The sequence below is a fragment of the Bidens hawaiensis genome, unplaced genomic scaffold (genome assembly GCF_021521415.1).
Source record: "Bidens hawaiensis isolate Kalapana, Puna unplaced genomic scaffold, B.hawaiensis_p1.1 tig00019556_1, whole genome shotgun sequence".
In the NCBI taxonomy this organism is placed as follows: Eukaryota; Viridiplantae; Streptophyta; class Magnoliopsida; order Asterales; family Asteraceae; genus Bidens; species Bidens hawaiensis.
This window is the reverse complement of record NW_027492969.1, coordinates 64,074-90,222: the sequence shown is the minus strand read 5'-3', so window position 1 is coordinate 90,222 and position 26,149 is coordinate 64,074.

Genomic DNA, 26,149 nt, shown 5'->3' with positions numbered 1-26,149 from the left:
GACAGATTCTAATCGAATGGCATATCTAATCGAATGACCATTCGATTCGATTAATTTACAATTCGATTTGATTACTCTTCAATTCGTTTTGATTACATCCTGATTCGATTACTTCTCTCATTGATTCGATTACTTCTTGATTCAATTATTTTTCTAATCGATTCTATTACTTCCTGATTCGATTACTTTTCTATTTGACTAGATTACTTCCCATTTGAATCATATTTCTTTAGGGCTGGATTCACATAGGGTTTCATTCTTATCACTTTCCAGCCTTCCCTTTCAACTCGTTTTCCCGTTTTTCATATGAAACGAGCCTTGGCCTATAACGGCATTGTTTTCTTTATATAACCCGGTCTAAACGTTACCCGTCTGTCCCATTTCATTCTAAAACACCTCGTTTATGTACAAGCTCATACTTTTCTTGCATAAAAATGCCCGATTTTCCTTAGCATCAAATCTTAGGGCAAACCGTCCTTAAAAACGTGACCTTTAATCTAAAACGTACCTCTTTAGCTCTCTTCTAGCTACGGTTTAGCTTCAACGTGTGACTAAGAACGTTTTTCTTGTTTATATGAGGACGATCAAGCACAAACCCTTCTTGGTTCGAATTAAAATCTGATCCGTAAAGGATAGAGGTGTTAGTGTGTGTGTTTTGAGTGTGTAGGGAGGCAAGGTTGGTGGAAATGAGGGTTTTAGGGAGGTTTAAGGGGTTTATATACCCTTAAGCCCAGGACCTAAGGCCCATCACCAACCCTTATTCCATCTATTATTGACCAAGCTCACACTCCATTAATTTTATCTAACTTAACTAAATAATAACACCTTATTATATAAACGAAAATTCCTTTTATTTATTATTACCAAAAGTAGGATGTTACAAAAATGAATAGTTGGAGTATCCATGGATCCCCAACTAAACATACAAAAATATAAAATAGACAGAAATTCCGAATTTAGTCACGAAATCACCGTGAATTCAGCTTTTAAATAAATAAATGTAACTGTTACATTGGTTACGTTGACCACTCAAATTTTTAAATCACGTGATGTATGGTTTCGCTTTGGCTTATAAGTTCAAACATTATGGTCGATAATCCTCCACTAAAGGAATAACATCTTTCCTTCGATTCTCATAATGTGTTCTCCCCATTCCGGTAACAGAAGACCCGTCATATGTTCAAGCCTTAAAGAGAGAAAAGTAAAACAAAAATTGTAGGAATTCTTAAAACATTTCCTAAAATAAAATAATAAATTTTAGGGTTTTGGAAATGAGGCATAGCCTCGGATTGTGTGTGTGTCTCGTGTACACTAATATAAATAAATAATTAATATTTAAGCTATGAACAAAAATTAAACAAGTATGGTACATGTATAGGGACCCTAAGAATACTACTAGGTAATTACGTCTAACCACCTATCTTATAGTCTTTGGTCCGATAACAATCTTTCACATTCCAACCTAACGGCGGAACATGTCAAAGAGCGATATAATTTGTATCATAGATAAAAGACACTAAAATAAATATAAAGTATGAGTATCTAATTTATTTATTCAAAGCATCGTAAATGAGAGTTTCACAACAAAATAACTTAAAACAGTTACATATACTAAACAAATAAATTGTTCTTAAGTCTTGCATCTTCAATCTTCCAAAATTGCTACCTGTGATATGCGTAAAAATAAATATATTTTGCCAGCATAAAGTTGAGCAACTAATCACCATTTGAGATATGTATAATAATAAAAATGACAATTCCTTGCAATATCATGCATTACTTCAACTAGCATAACACAAATAAAATTCGTTTGGTCATGATTCATCGAACACAATCAATAGCTACTAAACAATATACAAATAATGTGTCGTTTTTCCATGAGCCATCGAACACCATCTATGGCTACAAACACGGGTTGGGCCTTCGTGTTTGAAAAAAATAGCAAATGTTACAAGTGTAATTATACTATGTTGTAATTACACAACACTAAAATTACACCATGTTGTATATATAATTACACTATTTAATTCTCACAATTAGCACATTTATTTAATTTGTATTTGATCCAAACTATATATATATATATATATAGGTATTGGATCATTTCATAAGTTTTTTTACAGCGAGAAGTGCGAGAAGTGAAGATATAACTCCATTAATCCCTAATTTCACTCACTTTCTTATTGTGTAGGTGTGTATGTACGTGTGTAGGTACGTATTTTTGTATATGTGTATGTATGCTTGTATGTGTGTAGGTATGTAGGTTTAAATGTGGCTCGGTACGTTTGTATGTGTAGGTAGGTTTGAATGTGTGTAGGTATGAATGTGTGTATCTAAGATATAAATACAACCAACCTACAAACATGTAGGTAGCATAATAAGAAATGGAGTGAAATTAGGGATTAATGGAGTTACACATTCACTTCTCGCTGTAATATCACTTCTCGCGATATATATATATATATATATATATATATATATATATATATAGAGAGAGAGAGAGAGAGAGAGAGGAAAGTTAAAGTAAAAAATAACTTAATGAGCTAAACGTGATAATCAAGTTAGGTAACTATATTTACAAGTAGTGTAATTATGTAATTACACTATGTTATGATTACTATATATTGAATATATAATTACACTACTTGATTCTCACAGTTAACACGTTAATTTAATTTTTATTTGATCAAAACCATAAATATATATATATATATATATATATATGCTTAAGTTCATGCCAGAAAAGTTTTTAGTGCGAGAAATATGAGAAATTAATTCAACCAATCATAATTTATCATTTTCATATATATTTAAAATAATTTTAGGGCATAATAATAAAAATACTACGATGTTTATCTTAGTAACTAAACTTAATTAAGAAAACTATACAAATCATTGCTTTTTAAAATTTAAGCTTTACTTTTTAAAATTTATACAAAATAATATTATTCAGCTTTACTTTTTAAAATTTAAGTATCTAAAAAAATCATCTATTAGTTCATATTAATTAAAATCATTGCGTTCAAATTATGTGAAGATCATCATATGTTTGTATACGCTTAATTCACCGATTTCATATAAACAAGCAATCAAATTTCATTGTTTAACATATCAAAATAACATTAAATTTGTAAAATATATAGATATATTAAATGAAACGAAAGAAAAAAAGATAAATATATACTAAACTAGTATTTTAATAGGTAAAAATGAGTAATACTTTCTCCTAAATCACAATCCCAAATTACAAAAGCATTATAATAATTCTTTCCTACAAGGTAGAACATTTTTATTACTGAACTGAAAAATGCACACAAGGTATGTACATGAGTGCATTAGAATAATATTCTACATGTGTTTATATATAAAAGCTCTAAAAAGATTATGTAAAAATCTATTTTTTACATTTAAAATGAATTTTTTTTATTATTTTTTACATGTAAAAGATATGCATATTTTTGTTGTTCCCTTTTGAACCTGCCACATAGGGTAAGATCCTAATAAAACCTAATGAAAATTGGGTTCCAAGAGAACCAATATGGTCCATTTATTTAGAAAACAATGTATTTTTAAAAGTAATTACACTTTTTTAAATATGAAAGGATTGGAGGGGTAATTATGGAGTTTCGCAATATATGTTTAACAATACGTAACATACTCCCCTGTGCAATTAACATAGGTTAAGGGTTTCAATATGTCTCTCGAATCTCTACCTCCACATGAACAAAGTGATTTAGGGTTTCAATTACCAACAATTGCAAGCAATCTCCATAGGTACGAGTTACTCTATCTTATGTTGTGTAAGAATTGCGAAGCCTAGTTCTTTAATTAGTATTATTTTGAAAGAAATTTGGCATGGAGCATGAAATTAGAGGAGTTTTGGTTGATTTTGAGTTTTAATTATGGTTCATTATGTCTTTGTCAACAACAAACCAAACTCACTTGTATGCTTTGTTCTTCGTAGAGCAATTAGGAGGTTTCGTGTTATTGGGAGTGGAGTTATATGTTAGGGTTGAGTAATTGAGTTTGCGTTGTTTTAACACATTCAATTTAGAACCTAATTTGGAGATGTTGAATTGAATATTATACAAGTATGTGGTAAAATTTAAAACTAGGTTAGGGATATCATGGTTTGCAACTATATGGCTATTTAGAGGAGTTTTAGTTGAAATTGAGTTTTAATTTTGGTTGATTTTGTATATGTGATGTTGAAATTTTACAAGAATAGATTATTTGTTGATATACGCTGTTGTCATTTAGTCACGTATATTGTTATGTTTTTTAATAAGGTAGTGTATAGTTAGTTTAGTTAAAAATTGCATATGTACATATGTGTACATTGTTGCATTTTGTTTTTAAAGACATTATAGAGTTAGTATATATACTATTATCTTAAGTAATTATATAGTTAAGTATGAATAAGATGATTATTTATAAGAGAATATTGCATAGATGTATATGGATGTAACATCCTGAATTTCTAGGAATAATATTAAAATATTATTTACGTTGGAATAATTAATTTAAGTTATTAGTAAAATAATAATAATAAAATAATGATGATAAAAGGATGATGGGTTAAAATAGATGGAATTAAATCATGAACTTAGATGAAGATGAGTCTAAGGTCCATGGACTTAGGGAGTATAAATACCCCTTAAACCCTAATCCTTTCCATCTCCATCCATTCTACACACTAGCCTACACCATCAAAAACACACAAATAAGCCAAAGGCTCTTTACACTCTCTCAAATCTGTTCCGAAGCAAGCTGAAGGTAGATTATTTAACCTCTCAATTGAGCCAATAATATAATACTGGACATCGCAGCCGCAGGGCGTCTTGTGGTTCGTCGGATTCTAGATCTAGAAATGAATCAGGTGGTTAGTCGGTTGATAAACGAGCTTAAAGGTCACAACAGTCCGTTTATGAACCACTCGAGCCTACCTACATCATAAACAACCAAAACCCGACCAAGCACGACAAACGATGGCGGCTGACGGAGCCAGAATCAAGAAAAAACCCAAAAGCGCGTTAAGGAATACCATACCTGAACATATACGTAGTATATGTTATACGATCGTATATGCATATGTTCAACATATATGTATATGTTCAGTGTATATGTATATAAAGAATGCATAAGTCACTTATGCGCATAACTTTTATGCATCGTATAAGTTATACGCTGTATAATTATACGGGCGTATAAGTTATACGGAGAAACTTATACGTGGATTGACTTATGCGCCGGTTTGACTTATACGCCCAATGACTTATACAGGCCTAATTGATCTTCCAAATAAACGAAAGATATACGGCGTATACGTACGTAAATGAAAGATGTGGACTTATATGATATATAAGCTTTGAATATGAAAATAATTAGTAATGAAAGGTAACGTTTAAAATGGGAAATGACCCAGAAAGAAAGACTGAACTTCAGTTTTCTGATGAGGTTTCTAGTAAAGAATTATTAATGAAAATAAAATATTTCCAAGCTGACCTGGCAGCTCGACCCCAGCCAGGGGCTCTGCCCCTTGAACCCTGCTTGGGGCTGCCGCCCTTAGACCCCGCTACCAGGAGCGCTGCCCCCGGACCCACGTTAGCTAGGGGTTACATAAACATAGAAGTTTGATCTAGTTAGGGCTAGTTCATCGATACTTGTAATTCTTATCATTACGTGAATATCGATTTTTAGCCACACATGTGGTCTGGGCGATTTGCCACACTTCGGCTTAAATGTGTGGCTAAAAGGTCTTTGACCATGTTTGAAAACCTTCCAGAATGTTTTGGCCACACATGTTATTCTTCATGTGACCATTCTATACCTACTCAGGTACTTTTCGCCACACTTTGAAAAAAATTGTGACAAAATCTAGCCGCATTATAAAAACGTGTGGCGAAATGTGACCTACAGTCATAGTTTGTTTGATCTTTGATACATGTGACCAAAAACACATGCATTAGCCACAAACTGTGACATTTAACTAGCTACATGTTTTAATATTATAGCCAAATGTGACGAACGGCTACTGTATTGATAAGAGATGTGTCTAAAAGTTAAAAGATATAGCCACTTATATTACGTTGTGTGACCTAATGTCACATTTGTTAGCCACATTTTTAATAATGTGGCGAAATATGACGAACAACCATTGCATATATTAGTAATGTGGCTAAAACGCTTAAAATATATGGTCGCTTATACGAGGTTGTGTGACCAAAGAGTAGTTTAGTTTTATTTTTCCTAAGTTTTTTATTGTCACGGATACACATATTATGTGTGGCTATAAGTGATAAATGGTCACACTTAAATATTTTTAAGTGTGTCCAAATTTAATTAATGGCCACTTATAAGATGTTGTGTGACCAAAGAGTATCTTAGTTTTATTTTTTCTAAGTTTTTTATTGTCATAGATACACTTATTATGTGTGGCTATAAGTGATAAATGGTCACACTTAAATATTTTTAAGTGTGTCCAAATGTAATTAATGGTCACTTATAAGAGGTTGTGTGACCAAAGAGTATCTTAGTTTTATTTTTTCTAAGTTTTTATTATCACAGATACACTTATTATGTGTGGCTATAAGTGATAAATGGTCACATAAAATATTTTTAAGTGTGTCCAAACGTAATTAATGGTCACATGTTGATTTGGCAAGTGGCTAACGTCATCATTGTCTTTCCAATTTCTTGTGCCACCAATTTCAAATTGTCAGGGTGATGTGTCACTGGCGTCAGATGGTGTTTAAATACCAGTCAACATCCACAATCACAATCACAATCCAGCAAATCACAATCAGAATCCACAATCACCTTCTTCCGATTAATTTCCGAAAATAGCTTCAACATGGATCGATTGTAAACCGGGTACTCATGCCCCCATATACTACGACCCCACCTTCTTCACCATTGTTTCCACTTTTCTTCCGGCGCCGTCCGGAAGAATCAAAGGGTGAGGTTTGTGGACTATGTCCACCCTCAAGCCTTCACGTACCAACAACTTAACCGAATGGTTAGGTTTCTTGGGTACACGACTGCTGATTATTTCAGCTTTGTGATGGAAGTCCTGGGAATCGAGGTGGCGCGCATTGATTTGAACTCCGTGGAGGACTTCAAGGTTGTGTCCCTTTATGGGGCATTCCATATTCAGGTTCACCTTCACCTCCGAAGGCTTTAGGATTCCACCTACACCTCGGATGGCATGTGGGAGAGGATCATGCCCTCTCGGACTCCAGAAGCTGAGAATCCGACGGATGTAGATTCAGATATGGAATCTGATGCTAGGATTTAGTTTTTTGTAATTAGTTTTTTTATATTAATGTAATGTAATTATTATATTTTGGTATAAACTGTAAATGTTATTATATTTTGGTTGCGTATTTGAAGCGTAGTTGATGTTGTTTTTTTTATAATTAACTTTAAAATAGATGTTAGTGTGAGTAAATAACAAAATAGACCTAAAATTTAATTTTTGGTAGTTGAGACAGTAAATTATTGTAATTCAGTTGATTTGTAGCCTATCTAGTATGATATACCAGTTTTTTTATTTTAATTAACTTGAATGTAGGATATCATTACATAAATATATTTCCAAGATTTTTGACAGGTATTTAAAGCGTACAAAAGCGTGTGATATACAAGTTTTTTTTTACTTTAATTAACTTGAATGTAGGCTATCATTACATAAATATATTTCCATGATTTTTGACAGGTAGTATGTATAGATGTAATTAATTTCCAAAACTAATTAGCTTCTGTGCGTTTCCAAAGCGTGTGGAAACCATTTTGACAGGTAGTAATTAGTATGCAGTTATAGTGTGTTATACACTCAATAACCAACTATATAACAACAGAGACTTTAATAACTGCAATAAAACTGGTGACTGAAATTTATTACACTTTTATATATGTTATGTGAATTCCAAACTTGGCCAAGCAGAAAAAATCTACCGTTTCCAAAACTCAATGCCATCACCAAATCTTAAATTAGGTTACTGGTGATGGCATTGAGTTTGGAAGCGGTTTTTCAAAACTGAATTTTTTTTGTTCAAAGGCTTCTTCAAAGTCAGGAGGGTACAATTTTGGTATGCAGGTTAGTGAAAAGAAGGGCATAATAGTCTTTTTTATAAAATGAGTTGATAATGTTTTGCAGGAAACCAGTTGTTGAAAAGTATGTTGAAACATAACCAAATAGAGGTTGTGCAAGAAACAAAACCATCAGACGAGATATGATGACTGTCACCGAACCATGAACCCCCTAGACAACATGATGCATTTTTGGGCTTTCTTTGCATTAATGTAACTTTGATATAGCACGAGTCAGTTATGAGTGTAATGACTTTATTGATCTTACTATGGTACACTACAAGTCAATTGTGACTTTTATCGATGTAACATGATGTATGTTTGAACTTGACACCAATTGACCAAAATAGACAAAAGATGAAATGAATTCAACAAACCAGTTTGTACGTATAAGTAGTAATAGTATTAAAAACAACCAATATTTCTTTAGTTTGAATTAATAAGTACAAAGTAAAGAATGGTGATATCATGTATCACAACTAAATTTAAACATTAACCTGGGGAGCCCGCTAGCTCTCTTTCAACCTGAATTTCATTACAAGGATTAGATTCTTCACCTACATTGCATAAACTATTAAAGAATTTTAAAAATTATAGAAGACTTAATAAATTGATCTACCTTGTCACGTAACCAGTCACCAAACTTAAAGTATGTTCCTTCTCCAGCAATGCTTGTCGTTTACCATGTTTTGGTTTTTCAAAGAGGTCTTGTGTTGTCTGCAAGTAGGAGTATATATAATATATTATGAATTAATATATATATATATATAACTTAGAGTATATATGTTAGTAATACTTACTCGATATAAGGCGCTATTTCAGGCATATTCTGCAGCACATAGAAATGGGCTCTCTTGAAAAGATCAGGAGAAACTTCAACTGATTTAACACCTGTGACAGGAATTGTCTCCCCATTATCATCATGCTTATCATGTGGAATACTAACAGTGCTCTTGATGTTTTTTTTTGTATTCGCTCAGAAACTCGATTGTTTCTTCCGCAATGTTCTCCTCAGCAATGCACCCTTCTGGATAAGTTTTGTTTTACACATTCCCTTTGATAACCTTCATACACCTTTCAAAAGGATACATCCAACGAAAGCATGGTAGCCCACATAATTTTATCTCTCTTACAAGGTACACGGTTAAGTGAACCATGACATCAAAAAATGTAACGATTCCGGCAAATTCAGGTATACCCTAGCCGGTATATACTATTTACGTGTTATTTAATACTGAATATATGAATTATAAAGTGTTTATACGAGTATATAAGATTCACAGTACGAATTATACTCGAATGTACAGCTAGTCGTATTGGAATTACGATTAACCGATGAACGGTTATTGAAACCCGAACGAATCGGGGATTACATTATAGACGAAATATATAATGTTTAGTGATGTTTACGTAGTATTAAAGCTTCGGGATAAGTGAATTAAAGCACAGAAAAAGAGTTTTTGATTTAATGATACGTCGGTACGTTAAACGAAACCTTTAATATCAAACCAAGCAAGAGACGATCGATCAAGCCGAAAAAGATGCACAATTACCGACAATATGATGTGTTAAGTCAATAAATGTCATGGTTTAAGTTTTAAAGTTTTTAAATCGGTTTTATATAAATTTTATTTTTAAGCCGAAAAACGACCGTTTTGGCCTCGTTTTAAGCCGAATTAAACGTTTAACCGAAAAACGAACTGAACCAGATTATCCACAACATTATTCGATTACACAATCTGAATGTGTGGCTAGTATTGAAGGTGTGGGCCCCACCCCCACACCTTATGTAGTCCGATCGGACCAAGGGCATCCCCCTTGGCTCCCATTTTTTCTTTTTTCTATCATCCTACTCTCAAAACTCTCTCCATCCTCCACACATTCAACCAAAAACCCTTGATTTTTAACAAGATTCACAAGGTATAAACATGTTGTTATGATTGAAACTTGGTTTTTATTCCATAATCTTGAGAAAATGAGGTTTCAAATGAAAAATGGGTGAAAACCCGAGATGAAACCGATTCTTACATGATCAAGGGATGTATACAAGTTATACAAGGGATCTAGGTCCAAGAAAGGAGTTAAAAGAGTCAAAAACGAATTTTTACGGTTAAAATCTTTGTTTTGATGTCTTAACCGAAACCATGAAGGAAATGGCTTGATTGTGGGTGTAACTTGCTTGGTGTGGTGTTATTGTGCTTGTAGGTGTTATATCTAGTTGCTAGCAAAGGCTAGAAAGCAAGATCTTGGCGATCTAAAGCTAGAAACACAAGGTAGTTCGGTTTTTCGTATGATTTTTACGATTTGGACAGATTGTGATAAACTTAGAGTTGAGTCATGAAATTTCACAGAGATGATCTACACATGAAAATATGAGATCTGTGAAAATTTGGTAATTTTTGGATAAAGGATGAATATTTGGTGAATTTAATGCTCGGTTTTGGCTAAAAATGGTGAAAAATAGCTAAACATCATGAAAACTTCTGGAAAAATTCAGATAAGCGTTTTATAACATATAAAAGTCACACACAAAATTTCAGGTCCATTGGAGAAGTCTAAGTAGGCTTATCGGTAAAACGAGTTCTAGGGTTTTCTAGCTCGGTTTTGGTGAAAATGGCATAAAAAAATGAGATTTTGGTTCTGGGAAAATTACAGGGAACTAGGTGGATGGCAGGGGTCATCCCAGAAAATTTGGGATTTTTCTAAGGTCGTTTGGTATTTTCGACATATTTGGTGTTTAAATGACGTTTAAAAATAGAAAATTAAATTTTAAATATAGAAATTAATTCTGGAAATATTTTTATAAAATTCCTTACTGTCAAAAACTGATTTGTGCAAAATTTCAAGATCCGAGACTAAGCGGATATTTATTTGTGCTAAAAAGAACATAAAAACAAACTTTTAAAGCTTAAAACGCGTAAACCGGTAAAGTTCGCCTAAGCGAGCTGACCGGTGTATAAAAACCTTAAAAATGGACTATTTTCATGAAACTAAGTTAATCAAGTAAAAATAAATCATCCGAAAATAATTCGGATGATTTGGGTATTTTTACCCGACTTAGCAGTTTCCGGTATTTTAAAGACGGAAACGGGCCCCGCGGCCAAACGGGGTGTCTAAACCGAGCTCTAATTTCACCACTTTAATTAAAATATCAGTAACAACTATTTTCGGGTCGTATGTGACCAAACTAATTTTTGAAAACATAAAGACGGATAACCGTGCTATGCACGCAAAACGAGAAAACAAACTAATGATAGTTTTGACTAAAGAACTTTAAGTGATATCACAATCTAAGTCCTGAGAAGTGTTTCGGGGTTAACATTGTTCCCGGATCGTGTACGGTACTGGGTTAACAGTGTCCCCAGACGTACCGGTTAACACGAATTTAAGTTATATTAATAGAAATTGTGTAGTAACGACTTAGGGATCGTATTACAGATCCGGACCGGTAGCCGCGCACAGTATTACATCTTTACTCACGAAAAGGTGAGTTTCACGAGCCCCTTTTTACTGAACTGTTTTAAATATTTTCCCGGGGCGGAAAGCATGTTTTTTATCAAAGTGTTTAAGTACATGCCGATCGCATGGAAATGAATATATTTATATAATGTTTATTGTACGGGAATCGTACGGTAATGTATTAAGATGGTAATTGTCTGAGTTGCTAATATTGTAAGGCCCGAAACAGTGTTCTGGGTTAACAGTGTCCCCAGAGGTTATTAAATGTATTTCTGGGTTAACAGTGTCCCCAGAGGTTATTAAATGTATTTCTGGGTTAACAATGTCCCCAGAGATTATTAAATGTGTTTCTGGGTTAACAGTGTCCCCAGAGGTTATTAAATGTGTTCTGGGCTAACAGTGTCCCCAGAGGTTATTAAATGTGTTTCTGGGTTAACAGTGTCCCCAGAGGTTATTAGATGTGTTTCTGGGTTAACAGAGGTTTCACTTGTAGGCTCAGCATAATTACATCGCTAATTTATGATTATTATAATGATTTGTCATGGTTTATTAAATTAGTGAAACTCACCAACTATTCATAGTTGACCCGTTTTCTTTACATGCTTTCTAGGTACACCCAAATTGGAATGAGTGATACGTGCTTGATGATGTGTGCTATTTTGTGGAAGCTTAAGGGTCTATATTTTGTATTAAACATGTTAACGTACTATCGGTAAAACTTATGTGATAACGCCTAGACGGTAACGAAACTCGGAACAATGTAATACGTTTAAATTAATGTAGTGGTGTTTTCTTTATAAGCAATGCTGTTGATATCAGATGTGTCTGTTGCATCCCGTTTACGTTTCCGCTACGGTTACGGGGTGTTACAGAACTTGGTATCAGAGCCATTGGTTATAAAGAATTTGGATGTCTTTAAAAGATACCTAAAATATAACCAGTAGCTCAAGTGTTATAGGATCTGAATATCAACTAATAATTTATTGTGACAAGGTCTGGATGAACTTGGATGGACAAGTGAGTTATTATGGTCCGGAACATAATAACAGACTTGTCCGCAAGAGGGAATTCATGGGAAGTCACGGGGACTTTAATAGGTAAAATTGGCAACATATGTGCAAATATATGATAATATTGTTATGTTGTCAAGTTGTATAAGTAAGTGCATATTAATTTGATTATGATTTACACTATGGAAAGAACTATATGTTTGTTAACTTGTGTGCAGGAAAGAATGTCGAGAACTCCTAGTTTGTCGGTGGAGGAGGACCCGGAGGAAGTCAGCTCCGGGAACTCTGGGAGCCTACGCGTATCATCCAGCTCTGAGCCTAGCGAGGCTAGTCGTAGGAGCTCTGGCCAGTCCTCCCCAGTCAGGATTGTCAGATCCCCTACCCCGCCCGCACCACAGGCCATCCCTGTCCCCCCCGGATTCGGACCCCGCCTCACGGCGCGGATCAGTGTCCCGCATGTCCCACCTACCTCGCCCTCACCCAGACCTGCTACCCGCAGGGGCGAGTCCTTCCGCTCCCAGCCCGAGCCTGTGACGCCACCTGTGTGGGGTCTCCCTAGGCAGGAAAGGGACGCGGCGGCATGGCTTCGAGTGCTCACCGAGCAGGTGAATGAGCACTCCGCCGCCTTGACAGTGGGAGTGCAGAGGCGGATGTATCTGGGGAACTGCATTCTGGACCACCAGTATGCGATTTCGCAGCTGAAGAGGGAGTGCTCATACTCCCAGTGGATGATCGGCCGGATGGAGACGCGGATCCGGGTTATGCTGGCTGTGATGGTGGTGTTGGTGGCTGTGTTGGTGGGGTTGGTATACCACCGTGTTTAGTGATGTTAGGATGGTAGAAGTCATGGACCGCTTTTTGATACTCTGTGTAAGCAGTTAAGTGGTGATGCTAACATAGAGTGAATCTTGTGTAGTTATAATACAACCACTGGCCCTTAGGGGGTCTCTTTTAGGGTATATCATTATAGATACTTTTGGGTATCATTCAAGCACTGACCCATTGCGGGTTATGTCGAGATGATGCCGACATAGGCCCTATGTAGGAAAACTTAACTTATGTAATGATGACAGGAAAGTATGTGAACTGACATGGATGTAATATGTACTAATGTTTGTTAATGAATGGAAGGTTTGTTGTGTTTTATGATTGGAACTTGTATTAATTATATGTATTTTCTTGATGATGTGTAGAATGGCACCAAAACGATCAGCTCAAATGTCGGAAGTAGATGTGAGCCGTTTGATTGCTCAACAGTTAGAGGCGGCGATACCGGATATAGTATCGCGCATCGCCGCCAGTATTAACAATTCGACCAATCCAACCCCTCCGAGCAATCAAACGACCACCAATAATGACGGGGAACAAAATGTTAATCCTCCACAGAATGATAACACGATTCCGAGTAATGACGCACCGCCTAGGGTGGTCGTTACGGACAGTAATGGCCCTATACCAACTGTAGAGACGAACCGTACTGAACCGATTCCTGCATCCAGGGGATGTTCGATCAAAGACTTTGTGTTGTGCAAACCTCTAGAGTTTAGCGGGTCTGAAGGACCAAATGGGTTGGTTAAGTGGATCGAGAAAATAGAATCAGTTGTGAACATCAGCAACTGCCCCGAGGACTGTGTTGTAAAGTACGCCACTGCACATTCACGGACCATGCCTTGACATGGTGGAACACGATAGTGCAGACCCGGGGTCAGGCGGCGACAAACCGCATGACCTGGACAGAGCTCAAGGCTCTTGTACTGGAACATTTCTGCCCGAAAAACGAATTGCAGAAATTAGAAAATGAATTGTGGAACCTGGAAATGCAGGGGGCAGACCATTTGGGTTATACGAACCGGTTTAATGAGTTGTCGCGATTGGTACCATGGTTGGTCACCCCAGAGTCGAAGAGGGTTGAGCGTTATATTTGGGGGCTAACTCCAGTTGTAAGGAGTATAGTCAATTCTGGGGGACACCAGACGTATGAGGGTGCGGTGACGCAGGCTGGTATCATCACATATTATTTCGTACGGAGCGGGTCACTGAAGGTGGCAGGAGAATCCGTTGGGGGAAAGCGAGGTACACATGACCATAGGATCCAGGAAAAGCAGCAAAATAAACGTGCTAGGCCCACTGCCCAGAACTACGCCATGACTAGTTCAGGCGGAAGGCAAGAACCGCAGAAGGGAACGTTTCCTAAGTGTGGGAAATGCGGTTACCACCATGGTGGCGTGTGCAAAGAGGTGGTGTGCCACCGGTGTGGCAGGATTGGGCACTACGCACCGAGTTGTAGGACAAACCTGAACAACCTGAACCAACAACCGCAACCTATCCGTGCGCAGCCATTTAAGACCCAACCAGCCCGACAGCAAAACCCGCAAGGAAACCAAATGGTGACCACCAGCCGTGCTTGCTATGAATGCGGCAGCACGGATCACTTCAAAAGACACTGTTCGAAACTGAATCAGGGAGGAAACGGGAGGCAACCCACGGGTCAGGCATCGTCGTCCAATCCGGCGCGAGGCCGAACATTCGTGATGGGGGCGAACGAAGCACGCCAGGACCCCAGTGTAGTGACAGGTACATTCCTCGTCTCTGATCATTACGCTTCTGTATTATTTGATACAGGCGCCGATAGAAGTTTTGTTTCGTTTAAATTCTTGTCGATAGCAAACCTTCCAATTTGTGAGACCATAGAACCTTATACCGTAGAAGTCGCTAACGGTAAAACCATGATAGTTAATCGAATAGTTCGGAATTGCCCTTTTATTCTGAACGATCAATCCCTTCCGATTGACTTGTTACCGGTAGAATTGGGTAGTTTTGATGTGATAGTGGGAATGGATTGGTTAGCACGCAACAAAGTAGAAATAAACTGTGAAAAGAAAATCGTCAAGATCCGGGTGTCGGATGACGAAGAGATATTAGTGCAAGGAGAAAATTCAGGCACCATGATACCATTTATATCCCACCTCAAGGTGTTAAAATACATACGCCAAGGATGCGTGGCGTATCTAGCAAGCTTGACGGCCACTGATTCTGAGGAGAAACGGGTGGATGATATTCCAGTGGTACGCGAATTTCCACAAGTCTTCCTAGAAGAACTTCCTAGATTACCGCCAACCCGACAGGTCGAATTCAGAATCGACTTATTACCTCAAGCTGGCCCTGTTGCTAAGGCGCCCTACCGACTTGCACCATCCGAAATGCAAGAATTATCCAACCAGTTGCAAGAATTGTTGGAAAAAGGATTTATACGTCCCAGTTATTCCCCATGGGGTGCACCTGTACTATTCGTGAAAAAGAAGGACGGGAGCCTTAGAATGTGCATTGATTACAGTGAATTGAACAAGTTGACAATCAAAAATAGGTATCCTCTCCCCCAAATCGATGACCTGTTCGACCAACTACAAGGTGCGAGCTACTTCTCAAAAATAGATCTTAGATCGGGATACCATCAGGTTAGAATTCAGGAGGAGGATATCCCAAAAACCGCATTCCGGACTCGCTACGGCCATTACGAGTTCTTAGTTATGCCTTTTGGGCTAACAAATGCGCCAGCAGTGTTCATGGATCTCATGAATCGAGTCTGTAAACCCTACCTCGATAAATTCGTCATCGTGTTTATTGACGATATTTTGATATACTCGAAGAGTAAAGAAGAGCACGAGCAACACTTAAGATTAATTTTAGAGCTTCTAAATCAGGAGAAGTTGTATGCAAAATTCTCCAAGTGTAACTTCTGGTTACAAGAAGTGCAATTCCTTGGTCACGTTATAAACCATCAAGGAATACACGTTGATCCAAGTAAGGTTGAAGCAGTTAAGAATTGGCAAGCGCCTAAATCGCCAAAGGAAATCCGCCAATTCTTAGGCTTAGCTGGATATTATCGTCGATTTATAGAGAACTTTTCCAGCATCGCCCAACCTTTAACCCTTCTGACCCAAAAGGATCGAAAGTATGAATGGGGTGAAGAGCAGGAAACGGCGTTTCAAACGCTAAAACAAAGATTGTGCCAAGCGCCGATCTTAAGTCTCCCCAACGGAGACGATGGTTTTGTCGTGTATTGTGACGCATCCCGGAGAGGGTTAGGATGCGTGTTGATGCAAAATAATAAGGTTATAGCCTATGCTTCTCGACAGTTAAAAATACACGAGAAAAATTACACTACTCATGACTTAGAACTGGGAGCAGTTATCTTCGCACTTAAAATCTGGAGACATTATCTCTACGGTACAAAGTGCACCATCTTCACCGATCATAAAAGTTTGCAACACATATTCGATCAGAAAGAACTGAATATGAGGCAACGAAGATGGGTCGAGTTGTCAAGCGACTATGACTGTGACATCCGTTATCACCCCGGCAAGGCTAACGTCGTAGCCGATGCCTTGAGTAGGAAGGATCGGGTTAAGCCATTGCGAGTGCGAGCACTGGAAATGACAGTCCAGTCGAACCTTTCGGACCTGGTTCGAGTCGCTCAACGCGAGGCGTTGAAAGAGGAACAATTGGAAAAAGAGGGACTTTACGGTAACGAGAAGAATTTCGAACAGCGCGTGGACGAAATTCTCTATTTCAAAAATCGGATTTGGATCCCGACCCTCCACGACCTTCGAGAATTAATCATGGACGAAGCGCATAAATCGAAATATTCCATACATCCGGGATCGGATAAGATGTACAAGGATGTGAAGGAGTTCTACTGGTGGCCTGGTATGAAAAAGGATATAGCCACATACGTTGGCAAGTGTACGACGTGTGCGAGGGTTAAGGCGGAGCACCAGAAACCCTCGGGGATGTTACAACAACCGGAAATTCCCGAATGGAAATGGGAGCAAATCACGATGGATTTTGTGACACATCTCCCTAAGACGTCCCGTGGACACGATGCAATTTGGGTAATCGTGGATCGATTAACCAAGTTGGCACATTTTATTCCGATTAGAAATAATTATAACACCGAGAGACTTTCGCAGATTTATATAAATGAAATTGTGTCTCGTCATGGGATACCCATCTCAATCATCTCCGATCGAGATAGCCATTTCACCTCCAATCTTTGGCAAGCTGTACAAGAAGCGCTAGGAACGCGTATTAATCTAAGCACAGCTTACCACCCTCAGACCGACGGTCAGTCTGAGAGGACCATTCAAACACTGGAGGATTTGCTTCGTGCATGCCTACTGGATTTTAAGGGAAATTGGGATCAACATCTCCCACTCGTTGAATTTTCCTATAATAACAGTTACCATAGCAGTATAAAGGCAGCACCTTACGAAGCATTGTATGGAAGGAAGTGCCGATCACCACTCTGCTGGACTGAAGTGGGCGACACACAGGTTATTAGATCAGATCTGGTCCAGGAAACGACCAGCAAAATCCTTGAAATTAAGAACAATCTGAAGGCCGCACGGGATCGGCAGAAGAGTTATGCCGATACCCGTAGAAAACCGTTATCATTTGAGAAAGGTGATAAAGTGTATTTGAAAGTACCACCTTGGAAAGGAGTAGTCAGATTTGGAAAGGCGGGGAAGTTAGCCCCTAGATACATTGGACCATTCGACATTACTGCAAAAATCGGTCCTGTAGCATACCAATTAGAACTGCCTGATGAACTGAGTGCAGTTCACAACGTGTTTCACGTATCGAATTTGAAAAGATGTCTGGCGGATGAGACATCGGTGTTACCTTTAGAGCGTGTCCAAATAAATGATAAGCTCAACATCGTAGAGGAGCCCCTAGAAATAGTAGACGGGAAAATCAAGCAACTTAGACACAATAAGATTTCATTGGTCAAAGTTAGATGGAATTCGCAACGAGGCCCAGAATATACATGGGAACGAAAGGACGAATTTCGGAAGAATTACCCCCACCTATTTCCTCAAAAGGAAGTAGTTGACGCGTAAAATTTAGAGGACGAAATTTTTGTAACGGGGGGAGAATGTAACGATTCCAGCAAATTCAGGTATACCCTAGCCGGTATATACTATTTACGTGTTATTTAATACTGAATATATGAATTATAAAGTGTTTATACGAGTATATAAGATTCACAGTATGAATTATACTCGAATGTACAGCTAGTCGTATTGGAATTACGATTAACCGATGAACGGTTATTGAAACCCGAACGAATCGGGGATTACATTATAGACGAAATATATAATGTTTAGTGATGTTTACGAAGTATTAAAGCTTCGGGATAAGTGAATTAAAGCACAGAAAAGAGTTTTCGATTTAATGATACGTCGGTACGTTAAACGAAACCTTTAATATCAAACCAAGCAAGAGACGATCGATCAAGCCGAAAAAGATGCACAATTACCGACAATATGATGTGTTAAGTCAATAAATGTCATGGTTTAAGTTTTTAAATTTTTTAAATCGGTTTTATATAAATTTTATTTTTAAGCCGAAAAACGACCGTTTTGGCCTCGTTTTAAGCCGAATTAAACGTTTAACCTAAAAACGAACTGAACCAGATTATCCACAACAATATCCGGATTACACAATCTGAATGTGTGGCTAGTATTGAAGGTGTGGGCCCCACCCCCACACCTTATGTAGTCCGATCGGACCAAGGGCATCCCCCTTGGCTCCCATTTTTTCTTTTTTCTATCATCATACTCTCAAAACTCTCTCCATCCTCCAAACATTCAACCAAAAACCCTTGATTTTTAACAAGATTCACAAGGTGTAAACATGTTGTTATGATTGAAACTTGGTTTTTATTCCATAATCTTGAGAAAATGAGGTTTCAAATGAAAAATGGGTGAAAACCCGAGATGAAACCGATTCTTACATGATCAAGGGATGTATACAAGTTATACAAGGGATCTTGGTCCAAGAAAGGAGTTAAAAGAGTCAAAAACGAATTTTTACGGTTAAAATCTTTGTTTTGATGTCTTAACCGAAACCATGAAAGAAATGGCTTGATTGTGGGTGTAACTTGCTTGGTGTGGTGTTATTGTGCTTGTAGGTGTTATATCTAGTTGCTAACAAAGGCTAGAAAGCAAGATCTTGGCGATCTACAGCTAGAAACACAAGGTAGTTCGGTTTTTCGTATGATTTTTACGATTTGGACAGATTGTGATAAACTTAGAGTTGAGTCATGAAATTTCACAGAGATGATCTACACATGAAATTATGAGTTCTGTGAAAATTTGGTAATTTTTGGATAAAGGATGAATATTTGGTGAATTTAATGCTCGGTTTTGGCTAAACATCATGAAAACTTCTGGAAAAATTCAGATAAGCTTTTTATAACATATAAAAGTCACACACAAAATTTCAGGTCCATTGGAGAAGTCTAAGTAGGCTTCTCGGTAAAACGAGTTCTAGGGTTTTCTAGCTCGGTTTTGGTGAAAATGGCATAAAAAAATGAGATTTTGGTTCTGGGAAAATTACAGGGAACTAGGTGGATGGCAGGGGTCATCCCAGAAAAATTTGGGATTTTTCTAAGGTTGTTTGGTATTTTCGACATATTTGGTGTTTAAATGACGTTTAAAAATAGATAAATAAATGTTAAATATAGAAATTAATTCTGGAAATATTTTTATAAAATTTCTTACTGTCAAAAACTGATTTGTGTAAAATTTCAAGATCCGTGACTAAGCGGATATTTATTTTTGCTAAAAAGAACATAAAAACAAACTTTTAAAGCTTAAAACGCATAAACCGGTAAAGTTCGCCTAAGCGAGCTGACCGGTGTATAAAAACCTTAAAAATGGACTATTTTCATGAAACTAAGTTAATCAAGTAAAAATAAATCATCCGAAAATAATTCGGATGATTTGGGTATTTTTACCCGACTTAGCAGTTTCCGGTATTTTAAAGACGGAAACGGGCCCCGCGGCCAAACGGGGTGTCTAAACCGAGCTCTAATTTCACCACTTTAATTAAAATATCAGTAACAACTATTTTCGGGTCGTATGTGACCAAACTCATTTTTGAAAAAATAAAGACGGATAACCGTGCTAGGCACGCAAAACGAGAAAACAAACTAATGGTAGTTTTGACTAAAGAACTCTAAGTGATATCACAATCTAAGTCCTGAGAAGTGTTTCGGGGTTAACATTGTTCCCGGATCGTGTACGGTACTGGGTTAACAGTGTCCCCAGACGTACCGATTAACACGAATTTAAGTTATATTAATAGAAATTGTGTAGTAACGACTTAGGGATCGTATTACAGATCCGGACCGGTAGCCGCGCACAGTATTACATCTTTACTCACGAAAAGGTGAGTTTCACGAGCCCCTTTTTACTGAACTGTTTTAAATATTTTCCCGGGGCGGAAAGCATGTTTTTTATCAAAGTGTTTAAGTACATGCCGATCGCATGGAAATGAATGTATTTATATAATGTTTATTGTACGGGAATCGTACGGTAATGTATTAAGATGGTAATTGTCTGAGTTCCTAATATTGTAAGGCCCGAAACAGTGTTCTGGGTTAACAGTGTCCCCAGAGGTTATTAAATGTATTTCTGGGTTAACAGTGTCCTCAGAGGTTATTAAATGTGTTTCTCGGTTAACAGTGTCCCCAGAGGTTATTAAATGTGTTCTGGGTTAACTGTGTCCCCAGAGGTTTTTAGATGTGTTTCTGGGTTAACAGAGGTTTCACTTGTAGGCTCAGCATAATTACATCGCTAATTTATGATTATTATAATGATTTGTCATGGTTTATTTAAATTAGTGAAACTCACCAACTATTCGTAGTTGACCCGTTTTCTTTACATGCTTTCTAGGTACACCCAAATTGGAATGAGTGATACGTGCTTGATGATGTGTGCTATTTTGTGGAAGCTTAAGGGTCTATATTTTGTATTAAACATGTTAACGTACTATCGGTAAAACTTATGTGATAACGCCTAGACGGTAACGAAACTCGGAACAATGTAATACGTTTAAATTAATGTAGTGGTGTTTTCTTTATAAGCAATGCTGTTGATATCAGATGTGTCTGTTGCATCCCGTTTACGTTTCCGCTGCGGTTACGGGGTGTTACAAAAAATGATGGTGGAAAGTACTTCTCCAGCATGCACAGTATAACTATTTGCTCTTCCTGCATCTTATCAAGCTCTTCTACAATGATTTCTTTGCTACAAATTGACTTGAAAAAAAATACAAAGCCTGATTATAGCATTTCTCATTTGTTCTAGCATGATGGACCGTATTGCTAGGGGCAGAAACTGTTGCATAAGCATGTGATAATCATGTGATTTAAGGCCTTGTAGCTTCCTTTCTTTAAGATTCACTAAACATGTCTTTTTCTTGCGCTGATAATGTGAAGCATGCTACAGACAGTTCTGTATTGTTGCCTTTTGCTTTCGGTTGCAACTCCTTTTTAATCCCTAAAAAATCCAAATCTTTTCTAGCTGCCAATCCGTCTTGTGTCCTACCGGGAATGTTCAGCAACGTCCCGACAATACTTTCTGCCACATTCTTTTCAACATGCATCAAATCAATACAATGTTGGACAGGTAAATACTTCCAATAGCTGAGCCGTTGGTACCATATGTTGAACTTCTTCCGATATGGCTGCGGCGTTGTGTTTTTCCTTTTCCTCTTACTCCCACTCAGAGATTCAGATCCCTTTCCCCATTCATTGTTAATGTTTTTGACCTCTTCGTATATCTCTTCCCCTGTCATAGGCTCTTTAACGGTTCACATCTCCTCTTTTCCGTTAAACGTCTTTGTTTGTTTTCTGAAAGGGTGGTCATGTGATAAATACCTTCTGTGGGCAGCATAACTCTGCTTCTTTGTGTGATAAAGTCGAACACACTGAGTGTCGCCCCGACACACCACACAACCTTTTAATCCACTGTAAGGGAAACCACATAGTGTACCAAGGGCAGGGTAATCATTAATCGTCCATAACACAACTGCACGTAGTGTAAACATTTCTTGTTTATATGCATCATATGTTGGCTCCCCGACCTCAAATAAAGATGCTAGATCGTCAATTAAAGGCTGTAAAAACACATCAATATTGTTTCCTGACACTCCGGATATTAATAAGGAAAGAATGATGAATTTTCTTTTCATACACATCCAAGGTGGAAGGTTGTAAATGACTGCTAAAACAGGCTAGACACTGTGGTTTCTGTTGCCTCTATGTACGTCGACCCCATCAGTGCAAATCCCTAGACGAAGATTTCTTGGATCGCTTCCAATGGTATCGGAGTACCTGTCATCTATGGCTTTCCATGCTGGTTAATCTAATGGGTGGCGTAAAACACCGGGTTTATTGGTACTCGTGGCGTGCCATGTTAAATTCTCTGATGTGGTATTTGATTGAAAGAGGCGCTTGAATCGTGGAATATTGGGAAAGTACCACAGTACCTAAGCGGGCGTGTTTATGTAAGTTTTGTTAGTCTTCTCATCCACTTTTCACCTTGACTTGTTACAAACTGGACATGCTTCCAAATCCTTGTAATCCTTATAGTAAATAATGCAGTCATTGATACACACATGTATCTTTTCGTATCCTGAGCCCATTGCCTTCATCATACTTTTGCCTCCATACATATTATTTACCATTTCGTTATCTGCAGGTAGCATATTTTTCAACAATTTCAGAAGTTCATCAACGAACTTATGAGATACCCCTTGCTTGCTCTTCAAGTTGAGTAGTTGTACTAATGCAGACAACTTGGTGAAGTCAATACATCCTTTATATAGGGGCGTCTCAGCGTCAACAAGTAGTTGTAGAAACTATTGATGCTTCTTGTCGCCTTTGAAATTGTCTTTTGTAGCATTTACCATTTCTACAATTTCAAAGGCATCTGTTGAAATGTTTGTGTCAACAAACCCAGTATTATTATCATAAATAGCTGGAATGCAGGTGCAGGCAAACCCAGTATTATTAACATAATTAGTTGGAATGTTGGTGTCGGCTTCTCCATGTTTTATCCAAGTAGTATAATTCTTATCAATTCCAAACCTGTACAAGTGATGTTCTACATCATCTACACTAAGAGATACGTGGTTCACACACCAAACACATGAACATGAAACAGAAATTGGTGGTGATGTCTCCTTGCAATTACGAACTGCAAAATGTAGAAATGCCTTAACATCATCTATATATGCTTTACTGCACCTGTCGCCTACTAACATCCAAGACTTATCCATCTTCCAAGAATTTTTTTATTAACTGTGTCATCAACGATATATATATACTAATTAACGCCAATAAATGTAACCGACTAAAAGCAAAAATATTTGGTACTCACCTGAGATTAATGAAGCTGTTTGGTATGATTAAGATTGATGAGAGTTCAATAAATACACTAGCAGATCATTTATTAGGGTTTGGTGAGATTGTGAGATTTTATTTGGTCAATACTAATCGATTTGGGAGTCTTCCAGAAGATAACTCGATTAATTGGCGAGTAAAAATGAAAATTTTAAACTTCTAAATTTCGTTATATAAATATTAGAAGAGGTTCTATTACGTTCTCAGGGTGTAGCTCAAATGGTAGAGGCGCTTGTGATTAAACATAGATTGCAAATATCACGGGTTCGAAACTCAGGAGGGAACATATTTTTATTAATTTTTTATAATAACCTCTTTTTAATGAAATAAATACACTGTGATTTTGAAAAAAACACTCAAACTAAACTACTCATTAAAAGACCTTTAAATCCGTTAAGAAACATAAAAATACATTATAATAGCTGGTCTAAAATCATAACAAAGTTTCTTAGCTTTTAATTACAAAATTAATTAAAAGCCCTAAAAACAACAAGAAGCAAATAAAATACAATATCTTCACTTTTTTTTTCTGATTCAATCCTTGAAGCTACACTCCTTGCAAGTTGATCCTCTAATGACTTATTTGCCCTTATCAAGATAGGAATTATGTCTGTACATCTTGTGCACACATTAGATCTTGTGGACGAAACACAATCAGACGATATAAATAAATCACATTTTTTGCCCTAAGTTAAAAAAAATATAGAGTTTATGGTCAACAATTGTAGATGAATCCCAACTTTATTTGCAATTTCACTAACCTGAGATGCACAATTGTAAAACCTACGACCTGGATTTTTGGTGGTCCTTGATGTTCTTAGAATGGCTTCTTGACCACAAAAACAATAAACCTGAGATCGATTGCTTCTGTTACTGGATGTGGTGGTCCGCGATGAGACTTCTTCCGTGGTGAATAAGGAGTTTTTATTGAAAACAAAACTAGATATATAAGTATATATATATAGGAGGGTTTAGAAAGGAGTTGTTGTACACATGCGTGTTAGTAGCGTTTTAGTATATTTATATATGTCTTTGTACAGTATCGTGTTGCAAGCGTAATGGACTCTTTGGAACAAATATATAACATATTTTAACCTAACTAATTACATGCATTTTTAACAAAGAAAGATGAGAGCCATTAATCCATATTTACCATTCATCAAAAGATGAATCACAAAAAGTACCATTAATTACAATACATAAAACATGTTAAGAAAGCATTTTAAGATAATCCATATTTACCATTCATCAAAAAATGCCATACAAAAAGTACCATTAATTACATTACATCACAAAAAAACCAAGACCATCAAAGCTAACATCACCATCACTCCACCTTGTCCACAGTCTCCGCCCCCATCTCCTTAAAACTCATGTTGGTTGACACCGTAGTTATGGTGTCAACCAGGGTCTCACACACTGAGTCGTAGCATTCAGACAGTTGTTTCTGATAATCAGCAACCATTGCTCGAAACTCATTATCGTCTTCAAACAACATGATTTTACATGAGTCGAAGGTCTTTGTTTTTTCGAATGCGAGTATAGTCCTAATCTCTTCGATTGTCTTCAACAAATTGTCATCTTTCTCTTTCTCAAGATCCATCGTTGTTTTCACTATGGTCTTCACGGTTTTGTCAGAAGAATACATTTTTGTTATCTTTCTGAAACTGTTAGTGTGATTGAATAACCAGTAATTTAATGTAGTTAAGTTTAATTTGTAGTAAGATATAGTAAGATCAAAAAGATATAACTTAACTTTAATGTAGGCTATCATTACCATAATATTTTTCCAGTATTATTGACAGGTGAGTATAATTGTGATCAATTAATTCTGACAGGTGATATAAATGCAAGTAATCTCTAGATTAAACAAAAACACATGAGACAAGTTTGCGCGTTTCCCAAGCGTGGGACACCCTTTTGTTTTTTTATTACAAAGTTACTATTCGGCCGGTTGCGTTTCCCTAGCGTGGGACACCCTTTGTTTTTTTATTACAGAGTTACTGTTCGTTCGGTTGTGTTTCCCTAGCGTGGGACACCCTTTTGTTTTTTTATTACAGAGTTACTATTCGTCCGGTTGCGTTTCCCAAGCGTGGGACACCCTTTTGATTTGTCTGTGAGCCTTTTGGTTATATATACCTACACCACATTTGTGAAACTCATATACCTACATAATTTAAAATTATTTTTTTAGTTAATAATGGATTGCTCGTCATCATCATCATCATCATCATCATCATCATCATCATCATCATCATCATCATCCAGATCCTACAAGGCTGCCCTCAGAAGGAAAATTGAGGCTCAAATCGAGATATATAAAGCTTGTCGGGAG